Here is a 26,585-nt window from a genome sequence, read left to right on the forward strand (position 1 = left end):
CTTTTTGAGAAAAAGTATGTCCACATATGTGGATTCTTGTTCTGAATTTCTAAAAAGTGCTGTCCACGTATGTGACCGCTAGGCCCTAGGAGGTTAAATTAGACGTCACGTAGTTGACGTCACATAGTTGACAAATTTTGAGCTTTTTGGTTTGCCATATCCATTGGTATCAACTTGGTATCACCCAGGGTCATGTGCATGAAGGGAGTGGGCTGCCACTTTGTTTCTCATACTGACTACTTACCGCAGTTAATCATGCAGATGTAATCACCATCACATAGTTGACATGTAAAAAAGCTACGCTTCAGTTTTTACACACTCAACTCCATGCAAAAAAACATAGCAAAAGCATTACACAAGATGGTGTGTATGAGATGTTGTTCTGTTGCCCTGCCAGATAACACGAGGGAGGTGAACCTTGTATCTGAGTAGCCGTTGCAATATTGGGGCTGAATTCAGCATCGTCACATAGTTGACCGCAAGTTCGTGGGACACCTACTTAGGCTGAGCTGTAGTCGAAATGATTAAAAGCTGCATCAAGTTTAGATGTATTTTCTTTAAACACGCTCATATCCATGACATGCACAGAGGGTAATCTTGTCTCCCGGCTTTCAGTGGAGAAATAACACTGTTAGTTCAAACCAAGGTGACAGGTAGGACAAGCCAAGTTGGCCATTTTCATACTTATTTCGATTTTTTTCCCACAACTAAGAAATGTCAGAGAGGTCTGTTGAATTTTTTCACAGTAGGTCCTGGGGAGTTCTTGCTGGATGTACAGTTAGATCTCTCCACATTACACAGGCCTCGAGATGGCTCTGGGACACAAATTTCTCAGGATTCACAGAAACATTCTTATAGCATTATCTACTTGAATTAAAATCAGTCACATTAGTTAGTTACATTAGTTGCCTTGATCGAGTAAGGTTGCAATGGAGAAAAGTGGGTTTTCCTTTACTTCGGAAAGTGCTTCTGTACGGCTGTATGTAAAGTATGTTTCGGTGTTTTCATTCATTATTATCAGTGACTGATAGTGGCTAATTGTCAAGAGTGAAATACTGAGTATGGACTGTTATTTTCACTCAGCTCCTTGCCTGGTCAGTAATTGCTGCAGCACTGATTGCTGTCATGTGCTGCTAGCAATGAACTCTTTGTGCTGAGTGTTACATTTAAGATATTATTTTGAAGTTCTTGTATCCCGTAGGAAGATAATATGGTACCTCCTCTAGATATTTCTGAAGAGAAATGTTGTTGTTGTTTTTTTTAATCTTTGTTTCGATTGCCATCTTTAATCACGAAGTACGTCAAGCTCAGAAAACTCATTTTGTGTTATCTGTTCATTCGTGCAAAAACATACACTCACCGGCCACTTTGTTCTTGATTCTAAGATTCCTGTTCTTGGCTGGCAGGAGTGGAACCCAATGTGGTCTTCTGCTGTTGCATGTTGAAATGCTTTTTTGCTCATCATGGTTGTAAAGAGTTGCTATGAGTTGCTATATCCTTCCTGGCAGTTCGAACCAATTTGGTCATTTTCCTCTGCCCTCTCTTATCAACAAGGCGTTTGTTTCAACCCACAGAACTGTCATTGCTCACTCAATGTTTTTTTGTTTTTCGCACCATTCTGTGTAAACTCTAGAGACTGTTGTGTGTGAAAACCCCAGGAGATCAGCAGTTTCTGAAATACTCAAACCAGTCCATCTGGCGCAAACCAATACCCATGCCACAGTGAAAGTCACACTTTGAGATCACAATTTTTCCCATTCTGATGTTTGAAGTGAATATTAACTGAAGCTCTTAATTTGTATCTGCGTGATTTGATGCACTGTGCTGCTGTCAAGGGATCGGCTGATTAGAGAACTGCATCAAACAGCAGGTGGATGGGTGTTCCTAATAAAGTGGCCGGTGAGTATACACTAGGCTAATAGCACATGGTATCAGATGTTTGTGTTAGAGTATTTTTACGACTATGAATAAATGAGCGTAGTATTTGACCAGTACCCAAGACTAGTGTCTGGATCAAGCATCCCTACTTCAGAGGCTAGCAGTACACATTAAAATATCCTAATAACGCATCCTTATCAATATCACAGTTAGTGACAAGCTAAACAATATTATTTGAAATACATACAAAAGCTCTTCCAATGTTGGGAGATTCTCATGATAGCAGGTGTGTGTGCACAGGTGGGAGAGTATATTGTAGATGTAGAAAATGGGGCAAACACATTAACATCAACTTTTTGTTTCAGATTTACATGCATTTTTTTTGTTTTTACTTCACCTTGTTACTCCAACACCGAAATGAATTTCTGTAATACAAATATGATGAAGCAATTATAAAAAATGTTTCGAGGATGTGATCCAAGCACATGAGGATTCACTTTCAATAGGAAACTCAAATTAATTATTTTGACCCCAAACAGAATGCATAGTACCAGTTAAGTTTGGACACACCGACTCGTTCATAGATTTTTCTGTATTTTTACTATTTTCTTCATTGTAGAATAATAGTGAAGACATCAAAACAATGAAATAACACATGGAACATGTATGGAATTATGTGGCAAGCAAAAAAGTGTTTTAAAAAACAAAATGTGTTTCATATTTTAGGTTCTTCAAAGTAGCCAGCGTTTACCTTGGTGATGCTTTGTACACTATTGGCATTATCTTAACCAGCTTCATGAGGTAGTCACCTGGAATGCTTTTCAATTAACAAGTGTGCCTCGTCAAAAGTTAATTAGTGGATGAGTTTCTTGCCTTCGTAATGTGTTTGAGACCAAACAGTAAATAGTAAATAATAAAAATACAGTAAATAGCCCTGGGCGGTATGGTGGTGTAATGGTTCGCACTGTCGCCTCACAGCAAGAAGGGTCTGGGTTTGAGCCCAGTGACTGACGGGGGGCCTTTCTGTGTGGAGTTTGCACGTTCTCCCTGTGTCTGTGTGGGTTTCCTCTGGGTGCTCCGGTTTCAGGTTAGGTTAATTGGTGGCTCTAAATTGACCATGAATGTGAGTGTGAATGGTTGTTTGTCTCTATGTGTCAGTCCTGCGATGATCTGGCAACTTGTCCAGGGTGTACCCTGCCTCTCGCCCATAGTCAGCTGGGATAGGCTCCAGTTTGCCCGCGATCCTGCACAGGATAAGCGGTTACAGATAATGGATGGCTGGATAAATAGCCCTATTCCACAAATGTAATAATGCATATTATATCAAAAAACACTCAGCTAAGTAAAGAGAAACGACATCCATCATTACTTTAAGATATGAAGTCTTAAATAAAGAAAAACCACTGAATCAAAACCTGTGTCCAAACTTTTGATTGGTCCTGTAAGGGTTAAAAACTGTTGCAATTGGCAGTGAGACATTTAGGAATTTGGCAGTGAACTGAAAAGACCTTTAATTAATCTAAATAGTTAGCGATAATTCTCTTTTGGGTGCCTTGCTCACAGCAAGCATTTTAAATGAGAGCTTACTGTATCTTTCTTGCCCACATTGTTCCTCCGTCTAAGTGGTGCGCTTCTGGGCAGAAACAAAGACACTGAGCACTCCGACTCACAAGATATGCATGAGGTAGCTAAATGTCACTTTTTATCAGGTTTTGGAAGTTGTTGTTTTTTTTTTTTTTACTGAATCATGCATGAAATAATATTTAGTTTGTGTGATTTTATTTTAAATGGTTTTGTGTGTATAATATAATATAATATAATATAATATGTTGTGTTATATTATTACTTTTCAATCTACAAAAAAACACAAACAAATTTTAAAATAATTAAATAAATGCAAAGCTCTAGCATACGTCGTAAAGCACAGCAGGCCTGTTCCCGTGGCACAGATGGGCTAATATATATTCCACAGGAGTATAACTGCTAATATCCTTTGCTAATCTTAAAAACTACATGTGGTACAGAAAATTGAAACACATTTTGATGTGAAAGCCTTACAAGACAGATGTTGCAAGCCTGCTTTTTGGTTCATTTACTTTGTAAGGTCTGTGTTCACTCCTTCCTGTTTATACTGAGATAATGACAAAACAGCAGAGAGTAATTAGCCTTTCTACAGGCCTGAGAGTCAATATAGCACATATTATAAAATAATTTGTCAATGAAAAGTGCCTAAAACAGGATAAGCTATCGTGTTAAACAAAATCTGGGACTAATAAAAAGTCAGTAAATAAATGATAAGTGATCGTTTAGATGATCAGACTTTTAGGCTTGTTTTTTTTTTTTTTAAGCACCATATGTATTTAACTTTGAATAACAGCTACAGTGGTGCTTGAAAGTTTGTGAACCCTTTAGAATTTTCTATATTTCTGCATAAATATGACCTGAAACATCATCAGATTTTCACACAAGTCGTAAAAATAGATAAAGAGAACCCAGTTAAACAAATGAGACAAAAATATTATACTTGGTCATTTATTTATTGAGGAAAATGATCCAATATTACATATCTGTGAATGGCAAAAGTATGTGAACCTTTGCTTTCAGTATCTGGTGTGACCCCCTTGTGCAGCAATAACTGCAACTAATTGTTTCCTGTAACTGTTGATCAGTCCTGCACACCGGCTTGGAGGAATTTTAGCCCATTCCTCCGTACAGAACAGCTTCAACTCTGGGATGTTGGTGGGTTTCTATACATGAACTGCTCACTTCAGGTCCTTCCACAACATTTCGATTGGATTAAGGTCAGGACTTTGACTTGGCCATTCCAAAACATTAACATTATTCTTCTTTAACCATTCTTTGGTAGAAGGACTTGTGTGCTTAGGGCCATTGTCTTGCTGCATGACCCACCTTCTCTTGAGATTCAGTTCATGGACAGATGTCCTGACATTTTCCTATAGAATTTGCTGGTATAATTCAGAATTCATTGTTTCATCAATGATGGCAAGCCGTCCTGGCCCAGATGCAGCAAAACAGGCCCAAACCATGATACTACCACCACCATATTTCACAGCTGGGATAAGGTTCTTATGCTGGAATGCAATGTTTTCCTTTCTCCAAACATAACGCTTTTCATTTAAACCAAAAAGTTCTATTTTGGTCTCATCCGTCCACAAAACATTTTTCCAACAGCCTTCTGGCTTGTCCACGTGATCTTTAGCAAACTGCAGATGAGCAGCAATGTTCTTTTTGGAGAGCAGTGGCTTTCTCCTTGCAGCCCTGCCATGCACACCATTGTTGTTCAGTGTTCTCCTGATGGTGGACTCATGTATATTAACATTAGCCAATGTGAGTGAGGCCTTCAGTTGCTTAGAAGTTACCCTGGGGTCCTTTGTGACCTCGCCGACTATTACACGCCTTGCTCTTGGAGTGATCTTTCTTGGTCGACCACTCCTGGGGAGGGTAACAATGGTCTTGAATTTCCTCCATTTGTACACAATCTGTCTGACTGTGGATTGGTGGAGTCCAAACTCTTTAGAGATGCTTTTGTAACATTTTCCAGCCCGATGAGCATCAACAGTGCTTTTTCTGAGGTCCTCAGAAATCTCCTTTGTTTGTGCCATCATACACTTCCACAAACATGTGTTGTGAAGATCAGACTTTGATAGATCCCTGTTCTTTAAATAAATTTGGGTGCCCACTCACACCTGATTGTCATCCCATTGATTGAAAACACCTGACTCTAATTTCACCTTCAAATTAACTGCTAATCCTAGATGTTCACATACTTTTGCCACTCACAGAAATGTAATATTGGATCATTTTCTTCAATAAATAAATGACCAAGTATCATATTTTTGTCTTATTTGTTTAACTGAGTTCTCTTTATCTACTTTTAGGACTTGTGTGAAAATCTGATTATGTTTTATGTCATATTTATGCAGAAATACAGAAAATTCTAAAGGGTTCACAAACTTTCAAGCACCACTGTATATCTTCTGCTTGGACATTAATAGTCAAGTCAAGTTTATTTGTATAGCACTTTTAACAATAAACATTGTCGCAAAGCAGCTTTACAGAATTTGAACGACTTAAAACATGAGCTAATTTTGTCCCTAATCTATCCCCAATGAGCAAGCCTGTGGCGACGGTGGCAAGGAAAAACTCCCTCAGACGACATGAGGAAGAAACCTCGAGAGGAACCAGACTCAAAAGGGAACCCATCCTCATTTGGGCAACAACAGACAACATGATTATAACATTAACACTTTTAACATGAAGACAGTTTCGTTGATGTTATAAACTCTTCATTGATGGAAACTTGAGTGCAAAACTGTTCATGACAACTGCAGTCCTAAAGTTAGCAAGTCAACTGTAGTCCTCAGCCATAAAAGCATTACTGTAAGAGTCCAGAGCATCCTCCAGGTGTAACTTTCAACTGTCCTCATGGGGCCGTCCTCCACACACAGGGCACCAGGATGGATCAAGCAGGTCCGAGGGGCAGAAGAGGTCAGCATCTCGATCCCAGGACCGACATGTAACTCAGAGGGACAGATTGGGGGGGAGAGAAAACACAGGTTGTTAGGTATACCCTAAAAATGCGATGGTGTTTCAATTTTGACTGAAGAGTTGCTCATGTTGATCCATGGCTGTATCCGTGGCTAAACGTCGTGCAAAATCTATTGTTAGATTTTTAAGAAGTCCCACCTTTATTCATGAAAAATTAGCCTGCGCATTTACACATTATGGTGATAATTAAGTTATTCCATGAAATTGAGTCATACGTGTGCTGATATGTGCTATAAGCCATGTACAACGAGATTGAGTGGAATAACTGTTTTATTTTATCCACATCTGCTGGATTTTGAGAAACAGCACTTTTATTTTTTGCAAATTCGATAAATAAAAACTTTATACAAAATGTCTGACAAAATCATTTCCGCTTAGAATGTAAACAAACTGGCAAAATGACCATAGCAATTTGTGAAAAATGCTATAATTCTTGAAAAATAAAAAAAAGCTACGTTCTTACCATCAAATATTTTCATTCCATATTTATTGATTTTTTTTGGGGGGAGGGGGGAGATCTGCTTCTTCTTCTTTATGTTTTTTTTTTTTGGTGGTTGGCAAACCGACTTAAAGGTGCATTACCGCCACCGACTGGGCTGGAGTGTGGAACAGGAGATATCTCGGGGGGGAATATATTCTTTTAGCTATTTCTGTTGCTTTTAAATACTTGATAACAATTTTGGGGGTTTTGTTTCCAAGTAGAGTTTTTATTTTGTCCTCAGTTGGTTCAGCAACACGCGCCACCATTTTGTTTTTCTCTACTCACGGTATATGAGCTGATAGCCTAGTAGTAGAGTAGCCAATCAGAACACGCGATTGCTCATATCCAGTGAATGTGGATAGAATAATAAATGATATTCACAACCTACAGGTTAATTTATTGCTCCTGCTATACAAAATTAATCAAAGATTGAACATTTGTAACAAAATCTAGTAGTATATAGAATTGCAGTCATCTGTTTTACACCCAATCTTCCATAAGTCTACAATTTTATGTTTCTTAATCTATGCAAAGTTTTGAACACTTGTTTACATGTATTACAGGCTTGTAACATTTGAAAGAACCAATGAGTATTAATAAATATTGGAGAGGCGATTCAGAGCTTCTATAGAATTAGTGTTCCAGTACTTTTGCATTAACCCTGCATTATTATGTATGAATTCCACTATAATTACTGAAGTCAACAAATGTGTGGCAGACATACAGTAGATATGGTGTTGTGACAGAAGCTAATTGGCCCCCATATGTGAAAAAGCTTTTGTGACCTCCCATGCTATTAGCACACACTAATATACTTTGACACCTACTTCGTAGGTGGTTAGGGAAAGTGAATGCAGAAACCTTCCTGGAAAGCAACTAGCTACAACTGGTCTTTCAATAAATATTCATATGCTGCTGTAGTATAAATATACATATGTTGGCCTAAGAACATCAAGATTGGGCAATTTTTATAGTGCAGACAAAATTTTTAGAAAAATTTTATAAAACTAATAATTAAATAATATTGGCTGGCGTTGAGTAGTATATCAGGTATATTCCATTCAGCTGGCATGATATTGAACTTGTCTTTGACTTGTTCAGTATCATGCTAGCTGAATGGAATATATCTGATATACCACAAAAAAAAGCCAGGCATCATTATTATTATTATTATTATTATTATTATTATTATTATACATTCCTTTCGGATGTTCAACGCGTCTTTCAAAATTCTCTCAAAATCTTACTTTTTTAACGAAGCAAACCTAGCGGCCATGTTTGTTTACAAATTGTCACAGTTGCTCGCTAGCGCAGAAGTTTTACGTCTCCGGTGTATCTCTTTTCCAGTTTTTCAATGTCCGTTGATATGTTTTTTTTTCTCTTGTAAATATGCATGAAGAATATCTCATGAAGTTTTGGTAGCCTTTCAGGTGTTCAACACGTCTTTCTCTTTCCTGGCGAACAAAGAAATGCTTCTGCACATGCGCAGCAGAAAGCTTTCTCATTGAATATTCGCATCAGCTCCAACGTGTGACGTCCTGTTGTCTTGACAACCATGCAATATCGTAAACCATATTCAACGCTCATTCTCCATTGGGCAGAGTGACGTAATACACGAAGGATAAGCGATATGCTAACAATATTGCATGCTATCAAACCAAATGAATGGAACCAGCTAGAAGGGAATAGAACACTTTTTTATTCCCTCGAAAAAGTGTCCTGTATGGATAATAATACATCATATTTAATATTTTAACAGTTATATATTAAAGCTACAGTGTGTATGATTTCTTTGATTAAAAGTGGCCAAAAATATACTGTATAATAAGATGCTCCTGTCCTGTGCTGTCGTGAGTCGCCCTGACCATTGACACCCAGCGCAGTGGCAGAGGGGTCAGCTTGGAGTTGCCAGGACTTATGGCAGGTCATATGTCAGCCTGGATATTTTAAACATCATCATGGCCCAACTGTAGGCAAAAAAGAGGTCTGACTATAGTGGCAGGCAAAGTCATAGCCTATTATTATGTTTATTATATATAAAATCGTGAATAGTGTTAAATGGGTTTATGTGAAAATCTGCTCTATGGATGTAGCTGAATATGAATACATTATTCAAAATGAACAGATAATGTGTTCTAAATGTATACAAGTACAGATATGAATCAGAGGGTACGGTTCTTTTTTCTTTTTTCTCTTTTTTTTTTTAGAAACCTTGCAAGAAAGATTCACAGGACACCTGGTGTTGAGGCTAGAGACGTGGACTGGGCCTGGGATCTGCAGGACACAAAAAAAAAAAGTCAGAAAAGCCGGAGGGATTTTACTTTCATGCAGGTATGAGTGAGTGGTCAAATATGAAGTACACAGGACAAGAAAGACATTCAGCACTGCACAGTGCATTTATAGCATCCTTAGTAACTGCCTGGTCAGGATCATGGTGGTTTAAATTAGGCAAAAAGTTGATAGTAAAAATAGAACCAACAAAATTTGTTAGGCAATATTGTGGTCCAAACAAAAATAATAACTGCATGAGTGGGATGAAAAAATTGTCCTCTGCACATCTGTAGTTGAGACCAATTATGAATTTGATCGATGTAGCTCAGGTTGAGGAACTGTCAGATCCATATTTCACACACCATGCTGACAGCGTTGGCCGGTGGTGTAGTGGTTAGCACTGTCGCCTCACAGTAAGAAGGTCCTGGGTTCGAGCCCAGAGCTGGCGAGGGCTTTTCTGTGTGGAGTTTGCATGCTCTCGATGTGGGTGTGCTCCAGTTTTCCCCCACAGTCCAAAGGCATGCAGGTTAGGCTAATTGGTGGCTCTAAATTGACTGAGTGTGAATGGTTCTTTGTGTCTATGTGTCAGCCCTGCGATGATCTGGAGACTTGTCCAGGGTGTACCCCGCCTCTCGCCCATAGTCAGCTGGGATAGGCTCCAGCTTGCCTGCGACCCTGTAGAACAAGATAAGCGGCTACAGATAATGGATGGATGCTGACAGTGTTGGCATTTCTATGTCTGTTTTTACCCCAATGTGTTCCAGTGTTTCCAGGGGCATAGTGATAGGGTTCATATTTCATTTTAAAAAACAATATGAAATAAAACCCTCCAGTATAGCCCACATCCACTTTGGGTTTAAATCTGAATACAAATCTGAATACTTGGAGTGCTAAACATATACAAGTGCAGATACAGTTAGAGTCATTGCGTTGCATTCCTAATCTGACCATTGAGAGTGATATCATAGTTAAACATAATTAAAGGTTCTGACTGCAAGGTTGAATTATAGGTAAAATGTTCTATGTTTATTGCTGTCAGAGTTTTAAGATGTTTTGCTGTTGCACACACCGTTTATCCTATGTGTGTGTGAATGTTTTGCCAAGATAAAAGCGTCCCACATTTTATGATTCTGGAGATTGCTGAAGCAAGTGAGCAACAATATCGCGTGACCACCATTAGGCGTGTTTGGCCTACTTTTAACCAAAACAAGTCGGTGTGGACAAACATGGCGGACTCGGCTCTCCCACCAGCTAAAAGCCAGTGGAAAAGGAAAGGAAAGGCTGCCTAGTGAGTGCAACTGCAAGATACAACAAGATTAGATGACGTGTCATTTTTCTGGACAGATAACTAAATCATTCTAGCTAGCGCTTAGCTATCTTAGCCTGAGAATGCATGGGCTCGACTCCATGGTAGCAAGTACAGAGTTATACACCTAATGTTTTGATCTTACAGAGAAAGAAACGATAACACAAAAGCAGTAACAGAGAAAAGATATATTCATCTTTTGTTTCACGGATCTATTCGCAAATGTCAACCACAAATTACATCCCTGCGACTCAAAACTCTCCGAGGTCGATGCAGAGTCGCGAAGTTTTCCACGCATCGCCATCTTGGTGCGACGCAGTTTCATAATTATGCTAATTAGTTAAAGCATCTCGCGTTCGGCTATTTCCATAGGGCCATACTGTTTACCTCAAGAAGTAGGATATTTGGTTCCAAAATGGAGAAAAGCGTCCCTCAGCACATCAAAATGATTACATCTCATCCACATGATATTGTTCTTGCGAGACAGGGGAAAATGCCATGCACAAGAAAAAAAAATTTAATTTCAGATGACCTTGCAGTCATCACCTTTAAACAGTTTAAACAAATTAAATCATATGCAAATTAGTGTGTTGAACAACGTTTAAATATTTAATACATAATTTTTAAAAAAAGTTGTGTTGATGTATTTTTTCACATGATATTGTGATATGAGTAAAGAAAAAAGCTATAGATTCTGAAACCTGGACTTAAACAATACAGACTCAACAAACTGTTTTGCAGAAAATATTTGGACAAGACACCAAGATGAATGTAGTAGTAGAAAATAAGGTGACTGACATATCTTGTAGACATTTCATTACTCATTTGGGGGGCTCCATCATTATTCACTATGATAAGTAGCAAAAAAAAATCATGATTTTCCATGACTTACAACTAGTAGACATTTGCAGTTGACCAGGGTTATTGAAAACCTTGACAGGCAAGTACAGGTGCCTGAGAGAGATGATGCAAAACCTTGGCAAAAATGAGCTGAAACATTCCAGCCAATGCAGGTTTTACTCTGCAAGTCCCAGGTATGACCTGCTGTGTGGTGAAGAGGACAGTGTGTGGAAAGAGTGATGGGTAATGAAGAGTTGATGTCCTGGATTCTCCTGCACTCCACTAGGCCTCATCATGTCCTTCTGGCATCCTGTGTTTTACATGGGAAGCCATTGCCCTGGTAACAACTCTTCACACCTGATTCTTAAACGCCACTTCATTTGCCCCTGCCAGTTTGGCGGTACACTCAGGTGGGACCTCAAGAGGTTATTTAAATGCGCACTTCGCCTGGATATCAAAATCTCTTTTATTCCTATTGAGTGTTAGCTTTGTAAATCTAATTTTCATGATGTTCACTACATAATAGAACTATATTCAAAACCACAGCACCTCAGCTTCATGTCCTAAAGAGTTCATCCATCCATCCATCCATCCTGTGCAGGGTCGTGGGCAAGCTGGAGCCTATCCCAGCTGACTATGGGCGAGAGGCGGGGTACACCCTGGACAAGTCCCCAGGTCATCACAAGGCTGACACATAGAGACAAACAACTATTCACACCTACGGTCAATTTAGAGCCACCAATTAGCCCAACTTGCAAGGCAAGGCAAGGCAAGTTTATTTGTATAGCGCATTTCATACACACAGGCAATTCAATGTGCTTCACAAAAAATAAAAGCATAAGAACAGTAACAAAGAATTAAAGTAAAAGTAAAATCATTAAAATCCAAGATTAAAAAGAAATTAAAATAAAGAAAGTAAAATCATTAAAATCAAAATTAAAAGAAATTATATTAAAGGAAATTAATTACACTCTAGGTAAAAATTAATCAAGTGAAAGCATCTGAAAACAGCTTTGTCTTGAGCCTGGATTTAAAACTAACAACAGTAGGAGCATTTTTGATATCATCTGGAAGTTGGTTCCAAAGCTTAGCAGCATAGCAACTAAAGGCTGCTTCACCACACTTCGTTTTGACAGCTGGTATTACTAGCAAGTTTTTCTCTTGTGATCTTAGAGACCTAGTTGGTGCATATAATTGAAACATATCCAGTAGGTAGCTGGGTCCCATCCCATTTAATGTTTTAAATAGAAGATTTAAAGATAGTCCAGATTTTGAAGTGCAAGTCTTTGGACTGTGGAGGAAACCCACGCAGACATGGGGAGAACATGCAAACTCCACATAGAAAGCCCCTCGTCAGCCACTGGGCTCGAACCCAGAACCTTCTTGCTGTGAGGCGATGGTGCTAACCACTACACCACCGTGCCACCCCCTAAAGGTTTCATTTCAGAGGAACTTTATTTACATACAGTAGGTTCTCAACCTTGGAGGTTTTTAACCACCATTATTTATAATGTTACTCGATGTATATCAACATTTTTTTGGAAAATGTAATAATTAAAAAATTTGGAGCTCCTCTTAAAAACATTTTACACCACCTGTCCCATATAGTGTAATGTTAACCCTTTGATGCAAAACATATGCACACCCCTTCTAATGCACAACATGGGTCAAAAATGACCCGCATTCATTTTCCAGGTTATTTCATGCTGACTGAGTTTTTTTTTTTTTTGCTCTATCTTTTGAAATCAATTTATTTTATGATTGAATATTCCAAGTATTCTTTAAATATCTTGTTTTTAATTACCACAAATCATTAATTTAATTTTTTCTTTCCTACTTTATGAACAAAAATACTTTTTATATTACTACACATGGGTCATCCAAGTGTGATTTAAAATTAAATGTCTTAATACTATAATAATAATAATTTGTTTCAAGTAATTACTTTAGCAGTGAATGGGGCCAGTTATTTATTTATTAACTATGTAGTTAGCTAAGCCAACTACAATAAAATTAGCTAACTAAAGTAGAATATGTCAACAGCTAGGTAGCTAATAGTAATTACTTGTAACTTTCTGACAAGTAATCTACTCACTCTCAAGGTAACCTAAACATCATCAATTTTTTTCTAAGGTAATGTTAGAACAATTGAAAAACATTACTTCCATGTATTAGATGGGCAAAGGGCGCTGTGCTGAGCTGTGAAATGTCTGACACAAGCACAATTCACAGTTCCCACCAAACGCTGGAGTAAATGCATGCGGGTCGTTTCTGACCCATGTGTGTAAACTTGATGTAGAATTACAAAAGCTGTGCTTGTTCATAACTTAAGAAAGGAAAAATAAAAATGATGATTTGTGCTCAACAAAAACAAGATATTTACTGCATATTTGGAAAAGTAAATGACAAAATGAATTTATTTCAAAAGTATATCATAGAAACACTCAGCCATACATGAAATAACCTGGAAAATGAATGCAGGTCGTTTTTGACCCATGTTGTGCATTAGAAGGGTAGTGATACAAAAAGGGTTTTTATTCAAAAAGTAAGAAAGAAAAAAATAAAATAAGGATGTATGATGATCAAAAACAAGTTAATTGAGGAATACCTTGAATACTGAATGATGGAATTAATTTATTGCAAAGATGTAGAAGATAAAACCTTAGCCGGGTCACTTTTGACCCATGTTTTACATCAAAGGGTTAATTAAAGTGGCTTTTACACCAGACACTGGAACAGAGTGACTGTTTTAAAACAAATATAAGCATGTTTTTGTGCAGCATGGTTATGGTTTCTCGCAAAAAACACTATAAAATACAATATTCATGCTATACTTTTTAAAAAGTGCGTTGGTTATATTTTTACTTGTTGCCACTATAGGAATTATTGGGATGGTGTTGTAATTACAGGGCCAAAAAGGTTGGGACTCCCTGGTTTACAATAGGAACATGTGTGAAATGCAAATAAATAAATAAATTAAATTAAATTAAATAAAAGTCACCCCACAAACTCTATACACACCTTTTCAGAAGCACTAGGAGCACCGTCACTCATCATTAAAACCACAAATTATTGTTCAGTCAAGCATGCATGAAGCAGGCAAAGCAGAGGCCAAAGTTAATTAATGGCACAGCAGGAATAGATGAAGAATCCCATAAAGTCAAACCACACAGACATATGTAGAGTTCTTGATAAGAGCAAAGACGTCCTCAAGAGACTTACAAAGACTTTAATTTCCCAAATGCAAAAGCCAGCCTTCAGTTACTTACCAATTGATTGGCTATTTTCTGCATTAATTTTATAAAAAACAAAATGTTGTCAGGGCGGCACGGTGGTGTAGTGGTTAGTGCTGTCGCCTCACAGCAAGAAGGTCTGGGTTTGAGCCCTGTGGCTGGCAAGGGCCTTTCTGTGCAGAGTTTGCATGTTCTCCCCGTGTCCGCGTGGGTTTCCTCCGGGTGCGCCGGTTTCCCCCACAGTCCAAAGACATGCAGGTTAGGTTAACTGGTGACTCTAAATTGACTGTAGGTGTGAATGGTTGTCTGTGTCTATGTGTCAGCCCTGTGATGACCTGGCGACTTGTCCAGGGTGTACCCCGCCTTTCGCCCGTAGCCAGCTGGAATAGGCTCCAGCTTGCCTGCGACCCTGTAGAACAGGATAAAGCGGCTAGAGATAATGAGATGAGATGAGAAAATTTTGTCAAGTATATTCACACTTTTTCATAGAATTTTGATGCAATGCTTTCATTAACGTTCTATCTAATATATAATATAATTAACAGATAATCCTATGAAATTATCTATCATCTCCCATGTTTGAGATATGCTAATTTCTTTCACAGTAAAGAAAGAAAGGGTTTCATGTCTTATGGAACGATGGATCTGCACAGCATCCTCTCTTGACTTTATGCCCTACATTTAATCTTACCATCTATGGTGCTTTGCTGTCAGAATCATTTTGTAAATCAAGCAGGGAAACATGCAGTTTAATGTAATTTTCCTCTGTACCAGGCTTGTAGTACTCGAGTCCGACTCGTGCCCTAATTTTAAGGACTCATTACTCGACTCGGACTTGAGCACTGAGGACTCGGACTTGGACTCGGACTCTTGCATTGCATTAGGACTCGGAAAATGGAGACGAGGACTCTAATTTTTTCTTTATTTTTTTAGTAACATGCCATAATAATTTGGCATCAGATATTTATATCTACATTAATTTTGTACTAATTTTGTTTCAGAGTGTCACACCTGTGCACCTTGGCGTGTGCATCAGATAGACTCTCAGACGCGCTCCGGACAGCATGCGCACCAAGTGGACTCTCTCGTGCACGCCGTAAACATCTCGCACCTGCACAGGATTAAGGTGCAAACAGCGCGCCTATATAAAAACTGTGAAAATGCACTTACTTTGCGAAGTATTGAGTTGCGTTTCTGACACATTACCGAGCCTTATTTCCTTGTTTGGTTTCCTGATCCCTGATTTCCTGTTTCTTGTCTTTGATTCTGCCGAGTCTACGATAGCCTGTTTGTACCTCGCTCGACCTATTGCCTGTTTCACTGTTTTACAATTTTGCCTGCCGTTCTGGATTGTTTACCTGTCTTCACTTGTATTAATTAACACACCTTCTGCATTTACATCCGTCTGCCAACCATCTCTGACAGAATACTTCGCACTCCCTGACAAAGAGAAGCACGTTCACCTGTTCATACGTCATGTTCAGGAACAAACTAATGTTAATGGTGCTAAAACAGCCACCATCAAATGGTGCGGTTGGACTCGACTCGGATCAGTAGTGGACTCGGACACGACTCATATATTTTTTAATGACTTGTACTTGACTCAGACTTGAACACTGGGAACTCGAGACTGGATTATGTTCATGTTGAACAACTCTCATTCTTTTCATGTGCAGCTCAGACCATTTTGTGCTTCTTAACATAAAACAATGCTAATAAAGACCGAAGTACAAATTTACCATACAACAGCTTAAAACACTAAGTGTAATGTCAGTTGGGGGATGCCATGGCCTTATGGTTACTGAAGCAGATTTGGGACCAAAAAGTTGCTGGTTCAATTCCCTGAACCAGCAGGAATGGCTGAAGTGCCCTTGAGCAAGGCACCTAACCCCCAACTGCTTCCCAGGCTGCACTGGGTCTTGTCGCTCTTGATAAGAGTATCTGCTAAATGCCTATAATGTAATGTACAGCTCACAGTGTTTAAAGACCATATATGCTACTTTTTTTTTTATGTCAGCACAAAAATGGACCCCTGATCCGTTTTAAATTTCAGTACAGATTTTTGTTATATTGAAACAGACATTCTTCTCTTTTTAAGGTCTCACAATAACATGATTAGGAATTTGCACAACGGTCATGATACACAATGTTGGGTTGCTCTTTAAATGGTGGAAAATACAAGATTAACAAAGAACGAACTAAAGTAAATGTCACTTAATATTTGTAATTCAGTCTGGAGCTTAGCCATGGACAGCACATATACACTCACACAGGATTTTATTAGGAATGCTACACTTACACAGAGTAGGGTCTTACTTTGCTCTCAGAACAGCCTAAATTATTCGTGACATGGATTACACAAGATACTGGAAACATTCCTTTGAGATTCTGGTCGATGGAGACATGATTGCATCACATAATTCCTGCAGATTTTTTTTTATTCATGCTGCGATTCTTTTATTCTACCACATCCCAAAGGTGCATTATTGAATTCAGGTAAAATGGTTAGGAAGGGGGTGGCATGGTGGTGTAGTGGTTAGCACTGTCTCCTGACAGCAAGAAGGTTCTGGGTTCAAGCCCAGTGGCCAATGGGGCCTTTCTGTGTGGAGTCTGCATGTTCTCCCGTGTTTGCATGGGTTTCCTCCAAGTGCTCCGTTTTCCCCCACAGTCCAAAGACACGCTATGTATCAACCCCGCAATGATCTGGTGACTTGGCTAGGGTGTACCCCACCTCTCACCCATAGTCAGCTGGGATAGCTTGCCCGCGACCCTGCACAGGATAAGCGGTTATGGATAATGGATGGATGGGAAGGCCACTGAAGAACACTGAACTCATTGTCAAGTTCATGAAACCAACTTTAAATTGTGGCTATGAAGGGATGCACATGGTCAGTAACAGTACTCAAATAGGCTGTGGCATTCAAGCGGTAATTGGTATTAACGAGCCCAAAATGTGCCAAGAAAACATTCCCCACACCATTACGCCACCTCAACCAGCTTGGACTGTTGACACAATGCAGGTTTGATCAATGGATTCATGCTGTTGGTGCCAAATTCTGACTCTACCATTTGTGTGCCTGAGCAGAAATCGAGATTCATGAGACCTGGTTATGTTGTTTTTGTTTTTTTCCACTCTTCAACTATTCGGTTTTGGTGAGTCTGTGCTCACTGCAGCCTCAGCTTTCTGTTCTTGGCTGATAGAATTGGAACCAGATGTGGTCTTCTGCTGTTGTAGCCTATCCACCTTAAGGTTTGACAAGTTGTGAATTCTGAGATGCTTTTCTGCTCAGCACAGTTGTACAGAGTGATTATCTGAGTCACTGTAGCTGGTTTTCAACTCAAACCAGTCTGGGCATTCTTCATTCATCTCTCCCATCAACAATGCATTTCCACCTGCAGAACTGCTGCTCACTGGATGTTTTTGTTTTCTTTATTGCATCATTCTGAGTAAATTCTAGAGACTGTTGTGCATGGAAATCCCAGGAGATCAGCAGTTATAGAAATACTCAAACCAGCCCATCTGGCACTAGCAATCATGCCACGGTCAAAATAATTGAGATCACAGTTTTCCCCATTCTGATGGTTGATGGGAACATTACCCGAAGCTGCTAGCCTGTACTGTATATGCACGATTTTATGCATTGCACTACTACCACACAATTGGCTGATAGATAATCACATGAATGTATGTACAGGTGTTCCTAATAAAGTGGTCAGTGAGAGTGAGGCCACCAAAACATATTGCTCTTCATTCAAGACTCATCTCCAAAGCTGAAATGTCAATTAAAATCTCAGTTGTCAGAAAATAAAGGTTTGTCCAGTGTACAACCCCGATTCCAAAAAAGTTGGGACAAAGTACAAATTGTAAATAAAAATGGAATGCAATAATTTACAAATCTCAAAAACTGATATTGTATTCACAATAGAACATAGACAACATATCAAATGTTGAAAGTGAGACATTTTGAAATTTCATGCCAAATATTGGCTCATTTGAAATTTCATGACAGCAACACATCTCAAAAAAGTTGGGACAGGGGCAATAAGAGGCTGGAAAAGTTAAAGGTACAAAAAAGGAACAGCTGGAGGACCAAATTGCAACTCATTAGGTCAATTGGCAATAGGTCATTAACATGACTGGGTATAAAAAGAGCATCTTGGAGTGGCAGCGGCTCTCAGAAGTAAAGATGGGAAGAGGATCACCAATCCCCCTAATTCTGTTCCGACAAATAGTGGAGCAATATCAGAAAGGAGTTCGACAGTGTAAAATTGCAAAGAATTTGAACATATCATCATCTACAGTGCATAATATCATCAAAAGATTCAGAGAATCTGGAAGAATCTCTGTGCGTAAGGGTCAAGGCCCGAAAACCATACTGGGTGCCCGTGATCTTTGGGCCCTTAGACAGCACTGCATCACATACAGGCATGCTTCTTTATTGGAAATCACAAAATGGGCTCAGGAATATTTCCAGAGAACATTATCTGTGAACACAATTCACTGTGCAATCCGCCGTTGCCAGCTAAAACTCTATAGTTCAAAGAAGAAGCCGTATCTAAACATGATCCAGAAGCGCAGACGTCTTCTCTGGGCCAAGGCTCATTTAAAATGGACTGTGGCAAAGTGGAAAACTGTTCTGTGGTCAGACGACTCAAAATTTGAAGTTCTTTATGGAAATCAGGGACGCCGTGTCATTTGGACTAAAGAGGAGAAGGACGACCCAAGTTGTTATCAGCACTCAGTTCAGAAGCCTGCATCTCTGATGGTATGGGGTTGCATTAGTGCGTGTGGCATGGGCAGCTTACACATCTGGAAAGACACCATCAATGCTGAAAGGTATATCCAGGTTCTAGAGCAACATATGCTCCCATCCAGACGACGTCTCTTTCAGGGAAGACCTTGCATTTTCCAACATGACAATGCCAAACCACATACTGCATCAATTACAGCATCACGGCTGCGTAGAAGAAGGGTCCGGGTACTGAACTGGCCAGCCTGCAGCCCAGATCTTTCACCCATAGAAAACGTTTGGCGCATCATAAAACGGAAGATATGACAAAAAAGACCTAAGACAGTTGAGCAACTATAATCCTACATTAGACAAGAATGGGTTAATATTCCTATCCCTAAACTTGAGCAACTTGTCTCCTCAGTCCCCAGACTTTTACAGACTGTTGTAAAGAGAAAAGGGGATGTCTCACAGTGGTAAACATGGCCTTGTCCCAACTTTTTTGAGATGTGTTGTTGTCATGAAATTTAAAATCACCTAATTTTTCTCTTTAAATGATACATTTTCTAAGTTTAAACATTTGATATGTCATCTATGTTCTATTCTGAATAAAATATGGAATTTTGAAACTTCCACATCATTGCATTCCGTTTTTATTTACAATTTGTACTTTGTCCCAACTTTTTTGGAATCAGGGTTGTAAGAGATGTTTCTTGTGTGCACAAATGTATTCCATAATGAAGTTGATATTTGCATGAAATGGGGTTAATTGTATAGATAGATAGATAGATAGATAGATAGATAGATAGATAGATAGATAGATAGATAGATAGATAGATAGATAGATAGATAGATAGACGTTTGCGCATAATTTTAACAAAACCTGTCGGTGTTTCTACAAGGATAACAAGGAAAACCCAACAGAAAATCAAGCACATTAAATCAAAATATTCAAGTGATTCACATGAGGAAATTTGACACTTCGTGTGCACAGAGACTTTCTCAAATTTAGTGCTGATGTTGCAATTTATCTAGTCACAACCGTGAGTCTAATTCAGAGACCAACCAGTTACACACAGTTGCTGTATAAAATGCTTAATTGAAAAATCGATGGTTTAAATTCCTTAGCAAGCACCCTCTTTGTGCAGTTAGTCGGCATTTTTTTCATTATTCGAGTGTAAAATACTTAAATATTTGCTTTTGATTACAGCAAATGTAAGATCTTTATCAATATTTTTGTCTGTCGAACTCAAAAAAGTGAAGAAACACCCAGGATGTTGCCAAGACCATGTGACATTTAGAGTATGGTACAAATAATTTGTCAGATGTACTATATTCATGAAGTCAAAGGGCATTTTTATTACTAATAACACTTCATTACTCGTAAATGTGATCTGTTTATGGAAGTGATTTTTCTAAGTACAACTGCATGCTTGTAAATATTTTTACCATTCACTAATTTACAAGAAAATACATGTGGAAATAGAAGTGACCTACAAGTCCAAATGGATGACATCATCACTACTCAAGAATCAGTCGGTCATTAATTATAACTGCATTAATGCAATTACGAAGCTAGAATTTATTTTAAAAAATCAAAGCAAATAATGTTAAAAATCTGCATTTACATTACAGTTGAAGTGTAATTCTTCAAATCTATTTCATGAAGAAATTCTAAAAAAAGAATCCCCCAGCGTCTTTCTATGACAAAGGCTCGTTTATTATTCTGTGAGATATCTATTTTGTAATGACTTTGTCCTTCAAGCAATGGAAAATGAGATGGCTTTTTTTAGAATCTGTTCTCAGGCTAGGGAGTAAAAATGAGTTGAGTTCCACTAATTTGTTACAGTCCTCTAATACAATGGGCTTGGTGTTTGATACTGTAGTAAAAAATTAATGAAACCAGGCCACCTTTCCCTCTAGCACGACCTGCTGCTAAAATTTATTACCATCCAGCAACAGGAACAAATTATTTCAGTCTATGAACTTAGCAGGTATAGATGAAGTATATATTATAGATGAAGGGATTTATTTTGCTAAATGCTTTATTTTTCAATTGATATTAACAAGACAGGATGCCAGAATGGGGGCGGCACGGTGGTGTAGTGATTAGCACTGTCGCCTCACAGCAAGACGGTCCTGGGTTCGAGCCCAGCGGCCGACGGGGACCTTTCTGTGTGGAGTTTGCATGTTCTCCCCATGTCTACGTGGGTTTCCTCTGGGTGCTCTGGTTTCCCCCACAGTCCAAAGACATGCAGGTTAGGCTAATTGGTGGCTCTAAATTGACCATAGGTGTGAATGTGAGTGTGAATGGTTGTTTGTCTCTGTGTCAGCCCTGCAATGACCTGGCGACTTGTCCAGGGTGTACCCCACCTCTCGCCCGTAGTCAGCTGGGATAGGCTCCAGCTTGCCTGCGACCCTGTAGGACAGAATAAAGCGGCTACAGATAATGGATGGATGGATGGATGGATGGATGGATACCAGAATGACTGGGGAACTAGATGTTTTGTCAGGGTTTTCTTTCCTTTGCAGTTTTATTCCTCTCATATATCCCTTCATAGTCTTTCTATATAAGCAACTGCCAAGCTAAACAGCATTTTCTGTTCTCTGACAGCTCCCAGGCACCCTGATTCATTGATTTTCCTATGGCCTGGCCCCACTCTTCAAGGTCATTAAGTTTTTGCTGGAAACGCTATGTCACAACAGGATTATGGTGTGTAGCCAGTGACTGTGCATGTATCTTATTATATATCTTTATATGTCTGCTCCTGACAAATTCTACACTGGAATAATGAATAGTTTCAACCTTTTATATGAACACCCAGAGGCGCATGAAACAGATATTAAAAAACAGATGCATATGATGCAGTTTATTATAATCACTCCTCATTTTTGTCAGTGATGGCTTGGTAGTTAAGGCTCAGTGATTACGGTTTGAGCTACTTCATCAGAATGTTGTGAGCTCAAATCCCAGCACAGCCAAACTGCAACAAAGAGCAAAGACCTGAGCGTTCTTTGCTTGAGTGGCTACTCATGGCTAACTCTATGCTCTGATCCCTGTGCTCTGAGGACCCTGGATACACTACCATTCAAAAGTTTGGGGTCAATTTGAAATTTCCTTATTTTTGAAAGAAAAGCACTGTTCTTTTCAATGAAGATCACTTTAAACTAATCAGAAATATACTCTATACATTGCTAATATGGTAAATGACTATTCTAGCTAAATTCTACTAAATGTCTGTTTTTTGGTGCAATATCTACATACAGTGGTGCTTGAAAGTTTGTGAACCCTTTAGAATTGTCTATATTTCTGCATAAATATGACCTAAAACATCATCAGATTTTCACACAAGTCCTAAAAGTAGATAAAGAGAACCCAGTTAAACAAATGAGACAAAAATATTATACTTGGTCATTTATTTATTGAGGAAAATGATCCAATATTACATATCTGTGAGTGGCAAAAGTATATGAACCTGTGCTTTTAGTATCTGGTGTGACCCCCTTGTGCAGCAATAACTGCAAATAAACGTTTCCGGTAACTGTTGATCAGTCCTGCACACCGGCTTGGAGGAATTTTAGCCCATTCCTCCGTACAGAACAGCTTCAACTCTGGGATGTTGGTGGGTTTCCTCACATGAACTGCTCGCTTCAGGTTCTTCCACAACATTTCGATTGGATTAAGGTCAGGACTTTGACTTGGTCATTCCAAAACATTAACTTTATTCTTCTTTAACCATTCTTTGGTAGAACGATTTGTGTGCTTAGGGTCATTGTCTTGCTGCATGACCCACCTTCTCTTGAGATTCAGTTCATGGACAGATGTCCTGACATTTTCCTTTAGAATCCGCTGGTATAATTCAGAATTCATTGTTCCATCAATGATGGCAAGCCGTCCTGGCCCAGATGCAGCAAAACAGGCCCAAACCATGATGCTACCACTACCATGTTTCACAGATGGGATAAGGTTCTTATGCTGGAATGCAGTGTTTTCCTTTCTCCAAACATAATGCTTCTCATTTAAACCAAAAAGTTCTATTTTGGTCTCATCTGTCCACAAAACATTTTTCCAATAGCCTTCTGGCTTGTCCACGTGATCTTTAGCAAACTGCAGATGAGCAGCAATGTTCTTTTTGGAGAGCAGTGGCTTTCCCCTTGCAACCCTGCTATGCACACCATTGTTGTTCAGTGTTCTCCTGATGGTGGACTCATGAACATTAACATTAGCCAATGGTGAGAGAGGCCTTCAGTTGCTTAGAAGTTACCCTGGGGTCCTTTGTGACCTCGCCGACTATTACACGCCTTGCTCTTGGAGTGATCTTTCTTGGTCGACCACTCCTGGGGAGGGTAACAATGGTCTTGAATTTCCTCCATTTGTACACAATCTGTCTGACTGTGGATTGGTGGAGTCCAAACTCTTTAGAGATGGTTTTGTAACCTTTTCCAGCCTGATGAGCGTCAACAACGCTTTTTCTGAGGTCCTCAGAAATCTCCTTTGTTCGTGCCATGATACACTTCCACAAACATGTGTTGTGAAGATCAGACTTTGATAGATCCCTGCTCTTTAAATAAAACAGGGTGCTCACTCACACCTGATTGTCGTCCCACTGATTGAAGACACCTGACTCTAATTTCACCTTCAAATTAACTGCTAATCCTAGAGGTTCACATACTTTTGCCACTCACAGATATGTAATATTGGATCATTTTCCTCAATAAATAAATGACCGAGTATCATATTTTTGTCTCATTTGTTTAACTGGGTTCTCTTTATCTACTTTTAGGACTTGTGTGAAAATCTGATGTTGTTTTAGGTCATATTTATGCAGAAATACAGAAAATTCTAAAGGGTTCACAAACTTTCAAGCACCACTGTAGGTGTATGGAGCACTTGCATGTGACGTCATAGCCGATCCAGATTGTGACAGACGCCATCTTGTCGGTCAAACGCCATATTTCCGCCTTCTACTTCTACTTCTGGTTCTATTTCTGCTTTTACTTCTACCTTTTCTTCTGGAAAACCCTACTATATACAATTCTACTACAACGGCTGCAGCTACAAGCTCTCCCTACCTGTGCACGTTTTTTGTGTGTATTTTTGCGTGTTGTTCGTGTGTACCGGACTTCAATATCCACTACAACCGTATGGACTTACTGGACATGGGTTTCCAGCAGAAAATGACGGTTTGTAGCGATTTCCATCGCATGCACAACATTCCGGACGAGATAGCGAGACCAGCGGGGTCTCCGTGGATTGTTATCGGAAGCAAAGCGAAGGAGGTGGCGCCGGGAGCGGAAGCAAAACCGAGGCTGCAGAGCCGGCCTGTTGACTAAGCTCAGAAAACAGCCACTCAAATCTCCACTGCTAAGCCTCTACCTCTCCAACGCCAGATCCATGGCAAACAAAATGGACGATTTGGAATTACAGCTGGAATTACCTTATTCTATTCTATAATCGGCTGGTCAGTGCTATACTCAATACTTAAGTGACTTACCCGTCCAATGAGGATTCTTGTTTACAAGATGCCACATCTGAGTCGCTGACAAATCCTGAATTTCTGTAAAGATAACTGCCCAGAGATTTATAAGCACGCAGTGCTTCACCACTGAACAGCGAGGGAAAGTTAATGAGGTAATTATACACGTCCGGGTATTCCGCTGGCAGTTCAAAATCCGGTTGTGAAAACTCCGTCCGGTAAGCCATAAGGGTCACTAGTCTGTAGATCGTTTATTTTAGACATATATCTAGTTATCTGTTCATTAGAAAAATGAGCCGTGTAGTCCGTCGGTTGAAATTGATCCATTCTGTACACGAGTGCAGCAGTATTCAGCGGTGTTTTTTACCGACAAGATGGTGGCTGTGTACTTTCCGGTCACGTGACTGCAAGATCTCTATAGAGGCCCATTTCCAGCAACTATCACTCCAGTGTTCTAATGGTACAATGTGTTTGCTCATTGCCTCAGAAGGCTAATGGATGATTAGAAAACCCTTGTACAATCATGTTAGCACAGCTGAAAACAGTTTAGCTCTTTAGAGAAGCTATAAAACTGACCTTCCTTTGAGCAGATTGAGTTTCTGGAGCATCACATTTGTGGGGTCGATTAAATGCTCAAAATGGCCAGAAAAATGTCTTGACTATATTTTCTATTCATTTTACAACTTATGGTGGTAAATAAAAGTGTGACTTTTCATGGAAAACACAAAATTGTCTGGGTGACCCCAAACTTTTGAACAGTAGTGTATATAAGTACAGTATAGTGAGAAAAATACTCTCACTATACTGTACTTGCATACCCAAGGTCCTCAGTTTGATCCTGAGCTCAGGTACTGTCTGTGCAGTTTCGCAAGTTTTCGCTTGTCCCTATGGGTTTCCTCTCAAAAGCGTGCCATCCAAAAGCATGCTAGTAGGTGGATTGGTTGCACTAATTTCTCCGAGGTGTGAATGAGTCTATGAATGTCTGTGTATGGTGCTCTATAGCACCATACACAATGAATGGACTGGTGTCCCATTCATTGTGTCTCACTGTCTCAGGCCCAGTGTTTCTAAAAATGAATGAATGTATTCCTATATTCTTTCTTTTTTTCTTTCGATATCATAAATGAGAGAAAGCATATAGGACTGGCTGAGTTCACACAATATTCTTGTCTGTCTGAAAGATTTGCTTATTTGATTTATAATAAAGTCCATCCATCCATTATCTGTAGCCACTTATCCTGTGCACAGTCTCAGGCAAGCTGGAGCCTATCCCAGCTGACTATGGGTGAGAGGCGGGGTACACCCTGGACAAGTTGCCAGATCATCACAGGGCCGACACATAGAGACAAACAACCATTCACACTCACATTTACACCTACGGTCAATTTAGAGCCACCAATTAACCTAACCTGCATGTCTTTGGACTGTGGGGGAAACCGGAGCACCCGGAGGAAACCCACACAGACATGGGGAGAACATGCAAACTCCACAGAGAAAGGCCCTCGTCGGCCACTGGGCTCAAACCCAGGACCTTCTTGCTGTGAGGCGACAGTGCTAACCACTACACCACCGTGCCGCCCTGTATAGACCTAGCAATGTCATTATAAGGTTTGCTACTCTAGATAATAAATTTTATGTTTAGCCTTTCCCTTGTTTACTTTGTACTTTGTTATTACTTAATTATTTACATGCTATAGTTAACATCATGACTGAACTAAACTAAATTTTAATTAGTTTGTCTCGTCTCGTCTCGTCTTCTTCCGCTTTATCCGGGACCGGGTCGCGGAGGCAGCAGTCTAA

The 26,585-nt window shown here is 39.4% G+C and overlaps 1 protein-coding gene across 3 annotated transcripts in view; it reads left to right on the forward strand.

Annotated features, from left to right (window-relative positions):
• The window catches only part of cplx2b (complexin 2b), a 68,660-nt gene that overhangs the window by 22,367 nt on the left and 19,708 nt on the right, over positions 1-26,585 (forward strand). For 2 of the 3 annotated variants that reach the window (XM_060926993.1, XM_060926992.1), the window contains exon 2: positions 9,136-9,259. The exons of the other annotated variant lie outside the window; for it this stretch is intronic. The gene's annotated coding sequence lies outside the window, so the exon portion shown is untranslated. The remainder of the gene's footprint in view (positions 1-9,135; positions 9,260-26,585) is intronic. 3 annotated transcript variants of the gene reach the window in all.

This window comes from Neoarius graeffei, chromosome 8 (assembly GCF_027579695.1).
Source record: "Neoarius graeffei isolate fNeoGra1 chromosome 8, fNeoGra1.pri, whole genome shotgun sequence".
NCBI classification, from domain to species: domain Eukaryota; kingdom Metazoa; phylum Chordata; class Actinopteri; order Siluriformes; family Ariidae; genus Neoarius; species Neoarius graeffei.